Raw genomic sequence first — 16,396 nt, 5'->3', positions numbered from 1 at the left:
GATGAGGAGAAAAAAATAGAGGATAGCATTGATGGTGAAGTTGGGGAGTGGAGTGAGGAAGAAGTTGAAAAGAATGAAAAAAATGGTGAAGTAGAAAATAAAGAAAGTGTGGAAATTGAAAAAAATAAGAGTGATGAAATGAAGGTGGAGGGAGTAAAAAAGAAAAGAGAGAGGAATTCTAGAGTTTCTAAAGGAAAGGAGGTAGTGGGCGTTACTCCAATCCAAAACCTTCCGTATCCACATGCTCCATCTAAGAGGGAGAATGAACGGCATTACGCCCGGTTCATGGATATATTCAAAAAACTTCAAGTGAACATTCCATTTGCGGAAGCATTGGAGCAAATGCCTAAGTATGCGAAATTCATGAAAGACATACTTACTAAAAAGCGGAGGTACACGGAACCGGAGACAATTGTCCTAGATGCTAGTTGTAGTGCAATCATTCAACGGACGCTTCCGAAAAAAGAGGTTGACCCGGGAAGAGTTACTTTGCCGGTTAAAATTGGTGATGTCTATGTCGGAAAAGGGCTAATTGATTTGGGGTCAAGCATTAATCTAATACCATTGTCTATTGTGAAGAGGCTTGGCAACATTGAAATGAAGGCCATCCGGATGACTTTGCAATTGGCCGATAAGTCGACTACCCATCCTCATGGGTTAGCCCAAGATGTATTGGTCAAAGTTGACAAATTCTTCTTCCCGGTTGATTTCATTGTGATTGATATGGCAGAGGATGACGATGCTCCGCTTATTCTTGGCCGACCGTTCATGAAAACCGCACGCATGATGATTGACGTTGACGACGGTTTGATGAAAGTAAGGGTCCAAAATGAAGAAGTTACTTTTGATCTATTCGAAGCCATGAAGCATTCAAAGGATAGGAGTGATAGCTTTCGCATTGATGTGATCGAAGAGGCAACTTTTGAAGTTTCTAAACATATTCATGAGATATCTCCTATGGAGTTAGCTCTTGATGACTCCTTTGAAGTTTTCACAATTGAAGAAGAGCAAGCTCTTGATGAATGCCTAAGGGAACTTGATAGTCTAAAAGAGTTACATATGTGGGAAGTGGAGGAGGAAGTATTGAAGGAGGAGGTTAAGGAAGAAAAGTCGCCGATTGAATTGAAAATGTTACCTTCTACTTTGAAGTATGCATTCCTCGACGAGACCGAAGCAAAGCCGGTTATCATAAGCAATCTTTTGTCAAAGAATGAAGAAGCTCGTTTGATCAATGTTTTGAAAAAGAATCAAGAAGCCATGGGTTGGACTCTTTCCGATCTCAAAGGAATTAGTCCTTCCTATTGCATGCACAAGATCTTAATAGAAGAGGACTTTAAGCCGGTAGCTCAACCGCAACGCCGCTTAAATCTTACTATGAAGGAAGTTGTTAGAAAGGAAGTTGTTAAGTTGTTGGATGCGGGAATGATTTACCCGATTTCGGATAGCCCATGGGTTAGTCCTGTACACATGGTTCCAAAGAAAGGTGGCATTACCGTGATTCGAAATGAAAAGGATGAGTTGATCCCGACAAAAGTAGCAACGGGGTGGCGTATGTGCATTGATTATAGGCGGTTGAATACCGCAACTCGAAAAGATCATTTTCCACTCTCATTCATGGATCAAATGCTAGAAAGACTTTCTGGGCAACAATACTATTGTTTCTTAGATGGCTATTCCGGGTATAACCAGATTGCGGTTGACCCGGCCGATCATGAAAAGACGGCTTTCACATGTCCTTTTGGAATTTTCGCATACCGTAAAATGCCCTTTGGGTTGTGCAATGCACCAACGACTTTCCAAAGATGTGTGCAAGCTATTTTTGCCGACCTTATCGAGAAAACAATGGAAGTCTTTATGGACGACTTCTCCGTATTTGGTGGTTCCTTTGGTCTATGCTTGGACAACTTGGAAACGGTTCTTGAAAGATGTGTGAAGACAAATCTTGTTCTTAATTGGGAGAAGTGCCACTTCATGGTGACCGAGGGGATAGTGCTTGGCCATAAAGTCTCTTGAAGAGGGCTTGAAGTTGATCGTGCTAAAGTTGAAGTGATTGAAAAGTTGCCTCCTTCGGCGAATTTGAAGGGAGTTCGAAGCTTTCTGGGGCACGCCGGTTTCTATCGGCGCTTTATCAAAGACTTCTCAAAGGTAGCTAAGCCTTTGAGTAACTTGCTAGCTAAGGATCAAGTATTTCTTTTAACTGATGAGTGTTTACAAGCTTTTGAAATTTTAAAGGAAAAATTGGTTACCGCTCCAATTATAGTCGCTCCAAATTGGAATTTAAATTTTGAGCTCATGTGTGATGCGAGCGATTATGCAATCAGAGCGGTATTAGGCCAAAGAAAAGAGAAAAAATTTCATGCGATACACTACGCAAGTAAAGTTCTTAATGAGGCTCAAGTTAACTATGCCACCACTGAAAAAGAATTACTTGCGATAGTGTATGCGCTTGAAAAGTTTAGGTCCTATCTTATTGGTTCAAAGGTAATTGTGTACACCGACCACTCGGCGATTAAATATTTGCTCACCAAACCGGACTCGAAGCAAAGGCTCATCCGTTGGATCCTCTTGTTGCAAGAATTTGATGTTGAAATCAAAGACAAGAAAGGATCGGAAAATTTGGTGGCAGATCATTTATCTCGCTTAGTTAATATGGAGGTTACCACTTCCGAGAAGGAAATCCGGGAAGAGTTTCCTGATGAAAAACTTTTCAAAGTTCAAGTTAGGCCGTGGTTTGCGGACTTTGCGAACCATAAGGCTAGTGGTTTGGTGCCTCCCGACCTAACTTCAAACCAAAAAAGGAAATTTCTCTCGGATGCTAAGTACTACGTGTGGGATGACCCATACTTGTTTAAATTGGGTGGTGATAACCTTTTGAGGAGGTGCGTTACTGGAGATGAAGCGCAAAGCATTCTTTGGCATTGTCACAACTCGCCTTACGGCGGACACTACAATGGGGTAAGAACGGCCACTAAAGTCCTTCAGTCAGGATTTTGTTGACCTACTATTTTCAAAGACGCAAATGCCCATGCGCAAAGTTGTGATAGTTGCCAAAGAAGTGGTGGGATTGGTAAGAGAGACGAGATGCCTCTCCAAAACATCCAAGAGGTTGAAGTATTCGATTGTTGGGGTATCGACTTTGTTGGACCATTCCCACCCTCATATGGTAATGAATATATGCTTGTGGCGGTTGACTACGTTTCTAAGTGGGTTGAGACGATTGCCTCACCTCGGGCGGATGCTAAAACGGTAATAAATTTTTTGAAGAAAAACATCTTTTCCCGTTTTGGAACCCCCCGTGTGTTGATTAGTGACGGAGGGTCGCACTTTTGTAATGCACCGTTAGAAAGCATTTTGAAACATTGCGGTGTATCACATAGAGTAGCGACTCCGTATCACCCACAAGCAAACGGTCAAGCCGAAGTCTCTAATCGTGAGATTAAGAGAATTCTTGAAAAAACCGTGTCAAATTCTAAAAAAGAGTGGTCGCAAAAATTGGATGAAGCTTTATGGGCATACCGTACCGCTTTTAAAGCTCCAATTGGGCTAACTCCTTTTCAATTGGTGTTTGGTAAAACTTGCCATTTTCCGGTCGAATTGGAGCACAAAGCTTTGTGGGCTCTGAAATTATTGAACTTTGATAAGGATTTGGCCGGTGAAAAAAGAAAAGTGCAATTGCTTGAGTTGGAAGAAATGCGCAATGCCGCATACCACTCGAGTTGGTTATACAAAGAAAAGGTGAAAAAGTATCATGACAAAAAGCTTAGGAAGAAGGAATTTGTGCCCGGATAGTTGGTCCTATTGTTCAATTCTAGGTTGAAGCTATTCCCCGGAAAATTGAAATCTAAATGGTCTGGGCCATTTTGTGTCAAAGAAGTAAAAGAATATGGAGCTGTTGTCATTGAGGACTTGGAGAGGAAAGAAAGTTGGACGGTTAACGGCCAACGTTTGAAGATTTATCTTGGCGGTCTTGTGGATCGCGAGAGCTGTGCAATCTCCTTGGATGCTCCTCTATGAGCATCTCGAACCGTCGAGCTTATCCGACGTTAAACAAGCGCTTGTTGGGAGGCACCCCAACATTGTAAGTATTTATAACTTTCTGTTGTGTGGTATCGGTGTTCAAATTGATGGAACCTTGCTGAAATGTGCTTTGCATGCTGTTTTGAAAAAAACAAAATACTGTCATGCTCGCTAGCTGCTTGCTAGGCGAAGGCAGTAGCGAGCTGATTCGCTAGCTGCTCGCTAGGCGAAGACAGTAGCGAGCGTAGCGTGACAGAACTTTTATTCTATTTCATAGGGCCACTCATTTGGGCCCAAAACTTTTTATTTTGTTTTAAGTCTGAATATAAGGATCGAACTCACTCTCACTTGCACAAAAATCACCTCTATCACTTCCATCTCACACAATCTCTTTGAGAATCATCATTGTGCAAACCCTAACCGTTACATTTCAAAATCAATCAACCTCTTCAATCAGGTTTGTTCTGTCTTCATTCTTTTATGCTTTCAATGTTGTAAATTCTGTAGAATGAATCATTAGGGTTGAAAATGGGAGATTGGGTTTTTAGGTTTGCATGTATGTTTAGAACGATTCTTAGCATGTTAAATTACTTTGTTTCTGAAATTTGGGAGATTGGGTATCATTAAACTTTGGGATTTCTGAAATTGGATTGTTAACAATGGAATACTCAGAATCCCGTAACATTCGCTAGCATCTCGCTAGGCGAATCTGTGGCGAGCATTCGCTACCACTTCGCTAAGCGAACCCGTAGCGAAGCTTCGATGGGTCCTCGCTAAGCGAAGCAGTAGCGACCATGACAGTAGTTGGCTTTTCTGTTTTGATCTCTAATCTGTTTTGTGGTTGTGTGCTGTTTCTTTTCTATGATTTTACAGATGGCATCCAGGTCGAGTGTTTCGAAAAAGAGAAAGGTCGGGAGCACTTCCCGTACTGTGCCAATTCAATTTGACACCGACAAATTCATCGGGGCAAAGCAAGCCGCACGCTATGTGGCGTTGGAAAAAAGAAAAATCTTTCCAGAGAAGAGGTTTATGATCAACCCCGAAGGCGATTATCGAACATTTGCTGGGTTGATACATAGCAAGAAATGGGACAGGTTGATCGCTCCACTCGAAAGCTATGACATTGAGATAGTGCGCGAGTTCTATGCGAACGCGCTGCCGAATGACGACGAGCCTTTCACTTGGACTACAAGAGTGTCAGGACGTCAGGTTGCTTTCGATAGGGATGCTATTAACCGAGTGTTGGGTGAACCGCTCCATCTGGGAGCTAATGAGAGGGACGCATACCACAAAGATCTAAGGCTCCACAGGGACACTGGTGATATTTCTACGGCCCTGTTGTTTGAGGGAAAGTCAGTTGAGGTGAACCCATTTGGGGTTCCTATAAGGTACCATAGGGAGAACATGATTCCCTTGGCTCAGCTGATCTTAATGCTGGTTCTGACCAATATTAAACCCAAGTCGCACACGTCGACCGTGCCGATCCCAGTGGCACACTTGGTCCACTGTATTCTCACTAATATACAGATCGATGTGGCTCGAATCATTGCTATTGAGATGAAGTCCGTGGTTGAGAGCGGGCTGAAGTCGGGGGCACGAGTTAACTGCCTCCTTGCTTTTCCTTGTCTCATCATGGCTTTGTGCCAACAGTCGAGGGTGAAGCTACCCTCCCGCAGTCAAGTAAGGATTCCGTCCGCTATCGACGATAGATATGTGGCCAAGTACTATAAGCCGAAAAACTTCTGAGGTAGTACAGCTGCTGATGATACCGGGGCTTCTGATGGTCCTGGTGTTTTTGCTCAAGGGTTTGATCCTTTCCAGCAAGCTGTCTGCAACTACAATTGGGATTGGATGGCGGCGACTCAGCGCGCCATGATTGATATTCATGACTCTATGCAGTTATTACAGTTGCAGGTACGTGACCCTTCTGGAGAGCATCCTATGATGACGCGTGAGCAGTTCCTGCAACATGCTAGCTGGCCTGTGGACAGACCTGTTTTCGGAGAGGGTGCGGGTGCTGGTGCTTCTGGTGCTGATACTTCTGGTGGCGCTAATGATGATGATGATGATGATGGTGATGATGAGGATGGTTCCGGTTCTGAGGCCGGTAGTGAAGAGAGTTCTGAGTCCTATGAGGACTAAGTTTTATTTTTCATGTTATGTTTTATTTTATTGTATTTTCAGATATGTAGTATTTTGGTTTTGGTTATGTACTTTTGGGGTGTTTTGTCCCCCACGCACATTTTTAACAGTTTGATGTAATGATTATTGCTTATGTTTTAAATTATTGTGTTTGGTTTGAATTTCTTTGTTTAATAAATTTTTGGTTGTTGAGGGTCAAACCTTCTAGATTGGTTGCTCCTCAAAAAAGTATCCAATGAAGGTGCATCCGAGCTTGGATGGCGATGATAAAAATAAACAAGCGAATAATGCTAAGGTACATGGTTACCTCCAATTAAAATTTTAGAGTGCATTAAGAACTTTACTCTTTTCGTAATTGAATATTGTTCTTTTTGCAACATAATTGAATGAATGATTCATCTAGGACTTAGAACCACAAGTTGTGAGGAAACCTCCAATATACACTAAAATGCTGGATTCTAATAAACTGTGTTGATTCATTTGATTCATGCTTTGTCTTTTATTATTGTAAATTTGTGGAAGCAATTAGAAATGATCAAGGCGCTTGTTTTCTTTCGAGCACAACCAGTTCCAAATACAACTTACCCGTGAGCAGAGAGTATTCGTAAACCCCTTTGAGCTTAAACAGTTGAATCTCAGCTTGAAATAAGGCGAGATGTCAAAATCTTTTTTCTTGAAACCCTAAAATTTTTGATAATTGTTCTTTTGCCGTAGAAAGTCAAGAGCATTCACTTAGGGTGAGTAAGAGATAAGTTGGGGAGAACGAAAATGAGAATCGGTAGGTGCCACAACTCTTGAATAACTGAGCAAGCATTGAAAAAAAATTAGAAAAGAGAAACATCTGTTTTGTGAATACGATGTGAAAAGAAAAAGAAAAAAAAAAGAGAAAAGAAAATGAAAATGAATGCTTGCTTGGAAGAAAAATAGTGTAAAACAAAATTGAGTTGTGAAATAAGAGTTGTGAAGGTTTCAAATGAGAAACAAGTGGAACGAAGTTGAGATGTGTCAATAGCTTGTACAGTGAATGTCTCTTTTGCGTCGGCAAGTTCATTTTCAATGGCCTCAGATATGATCCTTGTTTGTAAACCTAACCAAGCTACAACCGGAAAAGACCTTAGTGATCTTCGTGCTTCCGCATTTTCATTTATAATTGTTAGACATTGTATGAATTGAATTGAATTTTGCATTGTTTGTTGGAGAGTGAAATTGTCCCCGCGGTTGCAAACGCGTAATTTCTTCAATCCTTATTCGAAGAGGAGAGATAGGGTGATTCATTCAAGATAACATTGTTGTGGACTGATACATGTTTTGCATTGCAATAAGGCTTTAGTTCTTGTGTATTATGTTATTCTAACCATTGGGAACTTGTGTCTGATTGATTCTCTTGTGTTTGAGCCATTTTATCCGATTTCGGAGAAATCTTTTTCTTTAAGCAAATCCTTTTGTCCTTCAAGAGGCATACTTTGCTTGAGGGCAAGCAAGAATCTAGTTGGGGAGAGTTGTTAGATGCCCAAGTTTGCTTATTTGAGCTATCAAATATGGACATCTTTCACTCCTTTTTGTCGAAAAAGTGTTCGGAACCGCCCTTGCTTTTGTTGAATTGCAATACTATGTAAAATGATTTTGGTACCTTTAATTTGTGTGTTATTGTGCAGGAATTAGGCATGAAAGAGTAGACAACGAAGGCACAAGAAAGATGGCAAAGGAACCAAGAAAGAATGCAAACATCAGCAAGCTCGTTGGGCGAGGGAAGTAGCCAAGTACTCGCTAGGCGAGCATCCAGCGAGCAATTCCAGTAGCAAAATCCTCAAGGCTCGCTGGAGCGAATGAGAGAAGCGAGGGCTTCGCCTAGCGAAGGTTTATTCGCCTAGCGAACATATGCAACTTTTCTGGGATGTTTCCTCTGGGCGCAGGCTACTCTGGTGGCTTATTTTGGGGCTCGCTAGGCGAACCATTCTGCTTGCCTAGCGAGTATGACAACTCAGTAACCAGTACTATAAGTAGCATGGGCTACTTTTTGGAAAGGACACTTAGATATTTTTCAGCATCTTTTCATCTTCATTTTTTCTTGGGATCATATTTTGTACCCTAGAAACCAATTTTCTCATTTCTCTTCTTCTCTTAACAATATTTCACAAAAAGAAGGTGGATTCCCATCCAATCTCGATTCTTCGACTCGGATGTTGATCAACCTTCGTCCGAAACTTGTTGTACAAGCTACCATGAAAATGAGTAGCTAAGTCCTTCATTTTGTCAAGGTTAGATGTAGATGATCATAAGCTTTGTATGTATTTGGGATGATCTTCATTTGTAAACTCTTGGATGATGAATGTATGGTGAAAACCTTGTTTTATTGATAACTCTTTGTGTTGGTTTATTATTGAAAGGTGTTTTCCAACTCTTGACCTAGGTTTTCATCCATCCTTGTTCTTTAGCTAGACATAGTATTGAATGAGTTTGTTCACTAAAAAGTTGAACCTAAAAGTTGTCATTTTGATAGATTGTGTGAGAGATCAACAATGGATCAAAATGGGAAAAACTCACAGTGTGTGTTAGAGATAAACACATTGAGAGGATTTTGTGAATGTGTTTATCATCTAATGGAGTTTATGAGTTTTGTTTGATCGAACATATGCATGCAAAGTGATCGTCGAACCCTAACTTTGACAATCTTTCTCAAATCGTAAAACCAAAACTTTTACCGCAATTTCTTACTTTTTATGCAAGCTACCGTGACCGAAAACTAAAACCCCCTTGTTACGATAAGTTAAGAACTTAACAACTGTCGAACGGCGACAATATCACATAATCCCTGTGGAGACGATAACAAACCCCGATACTCTAACCTTGTACCAACAAACACCTAAGATGATTTATTCATTCCCTTATAGAAATAAAAAGAGAAAAATTAACCCATAAATGGCTCTAACCTAAGGCCTTTGCATACAATTCAAAGGCTCGTATAATTTCCCAACTATTTGGGTGGAATTTAAAGGGCTATATTACTTCCATGAGAACCATACATTAAAACTCATTGAGAGGAATCATAACCCCCGATATCCTTAACAAAGCATTCGTACATATATAAAACATATCTAGGAGGTCTCAAAGGACGTCTCATCATGACATGCTCCCTATCCTTAACCAAATCTACAATAATATATTTTTTCCTTTCAGTTGATCTTAATAGACACGTAGGTAGCATAAGAAGAGGTTTTGAGAGCGTGCATGAGGGGTTTGACCTAGGGAAGGTGAACATCTTATCACATATAAAAGTGGAGGGACATGTTCTCAGATATATTTATTTCTTATTAGAAAGTCCGATAGGAAGACTTTCTTAGACTGTAAATTTATTCTGGGAGATAACTTGACTACCCAACATAGAGTTTTGGTTATGTATGTAAGAATTAAGGGGAGATCAAAATGAAGTGTGTTAAAGGTGAAAAAGGCAAAGTCTTGGTTTAGGAAAAAAATATAAAGGATAGGTGAAAGACATATTTCTACAACCTGTTTAATGAATGATATGATATTTCGCCAGACTCGACATTAGAGAAGCAGATCAGAACTATAATTACTACTTCCAGATCCAAAAATAGGAGGTAAAGGAAGCATTGAAAATAATGAGTAACAATAAGATGGTTATACCAGACAACATACCTATTGAAGTATGGATTTTTTTTTGGAAATAGAAGTATTGAGTGGCTCACCAAACTCTTAATGAAATTATGAGGTCAAGCGCATGCTGAAGGAATGGAGAAGAAGCACCTTAGTTCCAATCTATAAGAACGAGAAAATATACAAAATTGTGCAAATTATAGGGGGATTAAGCTTATGAGTCATACCATGAAGTTATGGAAAATAATTATTGAAGTGAGATTAATAAAAGAGTCTCACTTCACTTAGAATCAAATTGATTTTATGCCTGGAAGGTCGACCATTGAAGCAATTTATCTCTTATGACGTGTGATGAAGCAGTATCGAATGGACCAATAAGACCTACACTTAATTTTTATTGACTTGGAGAAGGTATATGATATAATGCCTAGAGATATTTTATGGAAAGCCCTAGACAAGAAAGGGGTTAGGATTGCATATATTCGAGTTATGCAAGATATGTGTGAAGGGGTGTCAACTAGTGTGTGAATACAAGGTGGAGATATAGATGATTTCCCAATTACAATTGGTTTTATCGGTCTGGGGTAAGACTTGTGACTTTGTACGGGACAAAATATTAGGCAGTTAAAAATCAACATGAAAATGAAGTAAGTGTAATAGAGATGGGGATGTTGAAGTGGATTTGTGGTAAGACTCGACATGATAGAATTATAAATGAAAATATTAGAGAGAGAGAGAGAGAGTGTGTGTCGGGGTAACGCCTATACTGGAGAAGATGGTGGAAAATAGACTTAGGTGGTTTGGGCATGTAGAGAGAAGATCGTTGGATTTTGTGGTAAGGAGGTTAGACCAAATGGAGAGATGACAAACAATTATAAGAAGTGGAAGACCTAGAAAGATCATCATAGAAGTTATTAAGAAATATCTCAAGATTAATAATTTGGACAAAATCATGGTCCTTGATAGAACATTGGTGAAAGTTGATTCATGTAACCGACCCCACTTAGTGGGATAAGAATTAGTTGTGGTTATTGTTGTTGTGGACAAAACTCTGGTAGAAAATGAGCATGCACCAATAGTTGGTTTGCTAAGATAATATGAGATGTACTATAAAACCTCAAGGCCATATGAACTAGTCAAATTAGTAGACATGATAGCCAAAGAAGGATCCTGGACCCAACTTGGAAAAATATGAAGAAGAGGTTATAACATAATTATTCTCATGAATACTTATACTCGCTTGACTCGAATAATTGAAACTACTCGAATCACAACTGCTCCAACCTAAAATCTTCCTAAAGTAGCCTCTCTAGATCAAACTTTTGTTATCCATTCTAAAGTATCCCCTCCAGATCATACTTTTGTTAGCCCTCTTAAAATGGGGGCAACACATATCAGCAAAAGCCATATTAGTTATAGAAGGTTTCATAATCTACTCATGCGATCATATCTCCTTGATAATCACCATTTGAAGACAAAAATTAGTTAAATAAGGAAAAACTAGTATAGGAGGGAGTAAATCACCACAAAACCACTTGAACTATAAGAAAATAAAATACTATTTAAACTTGAAGATAAAATGAAGGTAATACATAAGTGGAATGGAAACAATATAAAAACGATAAATTCATAACCATATATGAATGTGATGGGCAAGAACGAGGTAATATAACCTACACGACACCTATCGCGTAAAGGCATAGAAACCCAAAACACTAACAATGCATTTACCACTCAATTATGTAGGTTTGCCTCTATTATTGTTTAAAAATGAATGTTTTGAAAATAACTCATCGCAATAACAAAAAAATTATGTGCTAAAACAAAATTTACGACTCCCTAAACTTCGCGTCTCGAGACAACGAGTAATTGAAAAATTGATACGAAGGAGTTCGTAATGAAACGTCTGACCATTACATGCCTCATGTTGAGTGAAAGGGGTGGGAGGTCATCCGACATAATAATCTTAAGCACCTTGGATTTACGGACCTCATGCTTAGGGGTTGGTGGATCGAAATAACAATCTTAAATACATTTTCCTTACATGAGTAATGTTTGGGGATGTGGACTAACATAAGATTTAAGACTACGAACTCAACCTCAAAACATGTACGGAACTATGACCAGATTTTAGACTCCAAAGTGCACTACATGAGTCCAACTAAAAAACACATGGCTAATCCTAAAAGTATTCTCCCTATCATAAGAAGGGGAGAGTGGTCATCACCTCCAAATTGACCGATATGCCTAATCCTAGGTTCCTTAGTCCGTGACCCGAGTCCAATTACACATAGACCTATAAATTATAATATTGTCACCTTAGCACAAGGATAAGCGCTTGGTTTCCGCCTCCATACCCCACTCATTAGGGGGGAATGTTATACCAATTGCTATCTGTGTTCATCATCAATATAACCAACCTTAACCGAAATGGAGCAGATCCTCTCGCAGGAGGCATATCACTGTTAGAACAAGCAACCACAAAGTTGGTGAAACAATGGTGGATTAATGGTTTCAATCCTAGAAAGTGGTGAAAATACCTCCTTAAAGTCTATATCTTCTCTTTGCAAAAATCCCTTAGCCACTAATCTACCTTTATGCTTGATTATCTCACCCTTGGGGTTTGCCTTCACTTTGAACACCCGCTTCACACCAATTTGCTTCTTCCCTTTTTGTATATCAACAAACTCCCAAGTATTGTTTTTCTCAATGGATTCCATCTCCTCTTTCATAGTACAAATCCACTTTGTATCACTTAAATCCTCTTCCGCATTAACGGGTTCAGATCCGGCCATAAGTGAAAAGTGGACGAAATTACCATCATCATTGACCTCATTGTCACTAAATAGCTCACAATCTTGGAGTCTCTGAAGCAAAACCCTTTGCCTCGTTGACCTCCTGACATTTCCTTCATTCCAGGCTTCGACGACATGTTGTTTCATACTTCCTTCTACCTCAGGATCCAAAATTTCGTACCTGTAACCAGTTACATGATTCTGGTAACCGGTTACAGCCTGCATGTAACCGGTTATAGACTGTTGGTAATCGGTTACACCCTATTTCAGCTACGTCATTTCATTGATTACAACATCTCGATTGATCATGATCCTCTTGTTAACAACATCAAACAGTTTGTAACCACCGCTAGAGTGATATCCAACAAGAATCATCACCTCCCCCTTATCATGCAACTTCTTTCTAAGTTAACCCAGAACATGTCGGTATGCAATGGAACCAAAAACTTTCAAATAATCCAGATTTAGCTTGAACCCCGACCATGCTTCCTCCGACGTTACATTTTCCAGCTTCTCTGTAGGGCACCTATTTAACAAATAGGCAGTTGTGGATACCGCTTCTCCCCATAGCTCCTTCGGAAAATTCTTCCCCTTCAACATGCTTCTCACCATGTTCATAATCGATTGTTTCTTCCTTTTGGCTACACCATTTTGTTATGGTTTATAGGCTGGTACTACCTCATGTACACTCCCTTCTTGATCACAAAACTTCTCAAAGTCATTTGAGACATATTTTCCTCTACCATCCATTTTGAGCACTTTTAGCTTGTGACTATTTTGCCTCTTCACCGTGGACTTGAACTTCTTGAACACTTCGAATACCTCATCCTTTCTCTTGATTAGGTATGTCCATAGCTTCCTACTATAATCATCTATAAAAGTGAAAAAGTATTTATTGCCACCAATGGAATCTACTTGTATTGGTCCACAAACATCCGAATACACCACCTCAAGGTGATTCTTGGTTCTCCGGTATGTATCATTGCTGAATTTTCCCTTATGTTGCTTAGATTGCACACATTCTTTACACATTTTAGCTGATATGTTAATAAATGGCAGCTCTGTTACCATACTGTTCTTTTGTAAATTATTGAGATCTCTAAAATTGAGATTCCCAAGACGATAGTGCCACATCCACTATTCTCTACTTGTTGAAGTAGCAAGACATCTTGCTCCATAACCTTTAACTCAACCTTGAAGGTTCTATTGACATCCATAGGCTCTTTAAGAATTGCATCCAAAACGTGCAACCCCTTGTTTTCCATATGAATCTTGTACTCTTTCTCAAGCAATTGGCAAATGCTTAGAAGGTTACATTTAATTCCCGAAATATACAAGACATCTTTGATCAAGGAATATCCATCATCCCTTCTCATGTTCAAAACATCACCGACATCATCGCCCATTAGAGTGGTGTCATCCGCAAACTTTACTTTGCTTTTCATGGCACAATTAATTTTGACAAACTAAGCCTTTCTTCCCGTCATATGAGTTGAAAAACCCGAGTCCAAATATGACTTTTCACTGCATTGAACTCCTTTCATACTCAACATGGATTCTTCCTCTTCACACAACCGGTCAACCGTATCATTAACCTAGTTGCAACCCAATTTTTCTGCATTCTTTGAGTTGCTGCAGCTGCTGTCCCGCAGATGTATATTGCTATAATTTACTTCTGTAATCATGATCAATAGTGTATTATCTTCATCAAACTCTTGCCTTGCAACCTTGGCTTCATCCCCTTGAGATTCCTTCTTGTTCGCATTGCATTCTTTCGCAAAGTGACCGAACTATTGACTCTTGTAGCATTGCTCCTTGCTCTTGTCAAATCTCTTTCTTTCGCCTCTAAAGTTGCCATGACCACCATGTTTGTTGTAGTTGCTTTCACCTCTTTAACTCATCAAATTCTTTGAATTTTGGGACTCTTTTCCACCAAAATTATGAAAATTCCCTTTATTCTTCAAGGACCATTTTCCTTTCGATCTCTTGTCCTTCTCATTGAAACAAGCTTACAAAGCTATCTCTACCTTTACCTTATTGTTATTCCTCTCCTCCATCCTATTCTCATGAGCCTCAAGAGAACTTTGCAACTCCTCTTTTCTCGTTGTTGCAAGATCATTCGACTCCTCAATCGCCACAACTATGTTGTCGAATCTTGGTGTTAATGAACGCAAGATCTTAACAACAACATACTGCTCCGTAATGGTTTCTCCACACACCTTCACTTGGTCACCAACTGAGTGATTCTCGTTGCAAAGTTGTTGATTGTTTCCTTTTCTTCCATTTGGATCAATTCGAGCTGCCGTTTATGAGTTTGTAACCTCACCACCTTTGCCTTGTCAGCCTCTGCATAAGCTTTCTCTAAGATCTCTCAAGCTTGCTTCGACGAATCGCAATCATCAATCTTTTCAAAGTCGTCGTCATCAACAGATTGATGAATCAAGAACAACGCTTTGTAATCATTTTTCTTCTCTTCTTTATACGTTGCTTGCTGCGCTTCATTAACATTCTGAACAAGAGGAGAAACATTATTCTTGATCACCTCAAGAACATTTTGGTAGCCAAACAACACCTTCATTTGCTTGCACCATTTATCATAGTTCTTCGCATCAAGAATGGGTAAATTTGCAGGGATTCTTTCATTGGAGACTGGATTCATGTTGCACACATGGTGTTTGTGGATCTGAATCAGGCTCTTGATGCCAAATGTTAGAAAAATCAACCACAAAGTTGGTAAAACAATAGTGGATTAATTTTGGCGTGTGGAGAGTGAAAGAGGATTATTGAGAGAGAGAGAGAGAGAGAGAGAGAGAGAGAGAGAGAGAGAGTTGAGAGTGAGAATGAATACTTTTATTAACTAGGGTGAGAGTGCACCCTACATACTTATATACAAGTTACACAATGATTGGAATATAATTTGATCAAATACAATAGCAGAAAAAATAAAAAAATTCGGGCATGTAACCGGTTACATCTGAGACTAAAATTAAAACAAATTAATTCAACTTCAATAATAACCAATTGCACCATTTCTGATAACCGATTACACATTCAAAAAGTACAATTCTCTACTATTAAAATACATATCAACTCCAACTATAACCGATTACACTGATAACCGATTACGACACTTGAATTAGTACATAAACTTCAACTAACACAAATCTCATTCATATAATTATAATCCTAAAACACAAAGAATTATGGGCTCAGTCAATACCTACCAATACAATACAAGGTATTGTTATTGCTAGCTAGGTTCCTTCCATTTAATTTATAAGTGGAGAATCTAAATTAATCGACTAAGAGAGACTAAGAAAAAGACTTGGTTTGTGTACCACAATTTTTTGTACTACCTTTTATCAAAACCCATAACGAATCATCAGCAATCTTAAGGAGTTGCATAGATTTTAGAATAAGTTATGGTAAAGCTAGTCGAGTCTTTTTCCACAAGTTGCTTTAATATTTTCATGGTGGGTACAATATTGTAGAAGAACATGCTTCACTAGTGCCACATGCTAATCAAAAGAATATATAGGTATATATTCCAAGTAACACTAACTCCAACTTGTGCTGATGCGCACACATATTATTCTTTAATTTGTACATGCATCATATACACATTCAATCCAATAATTGATAGAATCTCTATGCATAAAGAGCCACCAAATATGGTTCATGATGCTTTGAGTTATAATATTTTATTTATAAGTTGTACAAAGGTGCTGCTAGATCTACCCTCCTAACCTATCAATAATTAGGTCTCTGACCTGGCTTTATTTGTTCAGATTTTGTGTTTCTTACTATTTGATTAAGACATGTTCATG

Source organism: Lathyrus oleraceus, chromosome 5 (assembly GCF_024323335.1).
Source record: "Lathyrus oleraceus cultivar Zhongwan6 chromosome 5, CAAS_Psat_ZW6_1.0, whole genome shotgun sequence".
Classification (NCBI taxonomy): domain Eukaryota; kingdom Viridiplantae; phylum Streptophyta; class Magnoliopsida; order Fabales; family Fabaceae; genus Lathyrus; species Lathyrus oleraceus.
The sequence above is the reverse complement of the archived record's forward strand: the minus strand, read 5'-3'. Positions refer to the sequence as shown.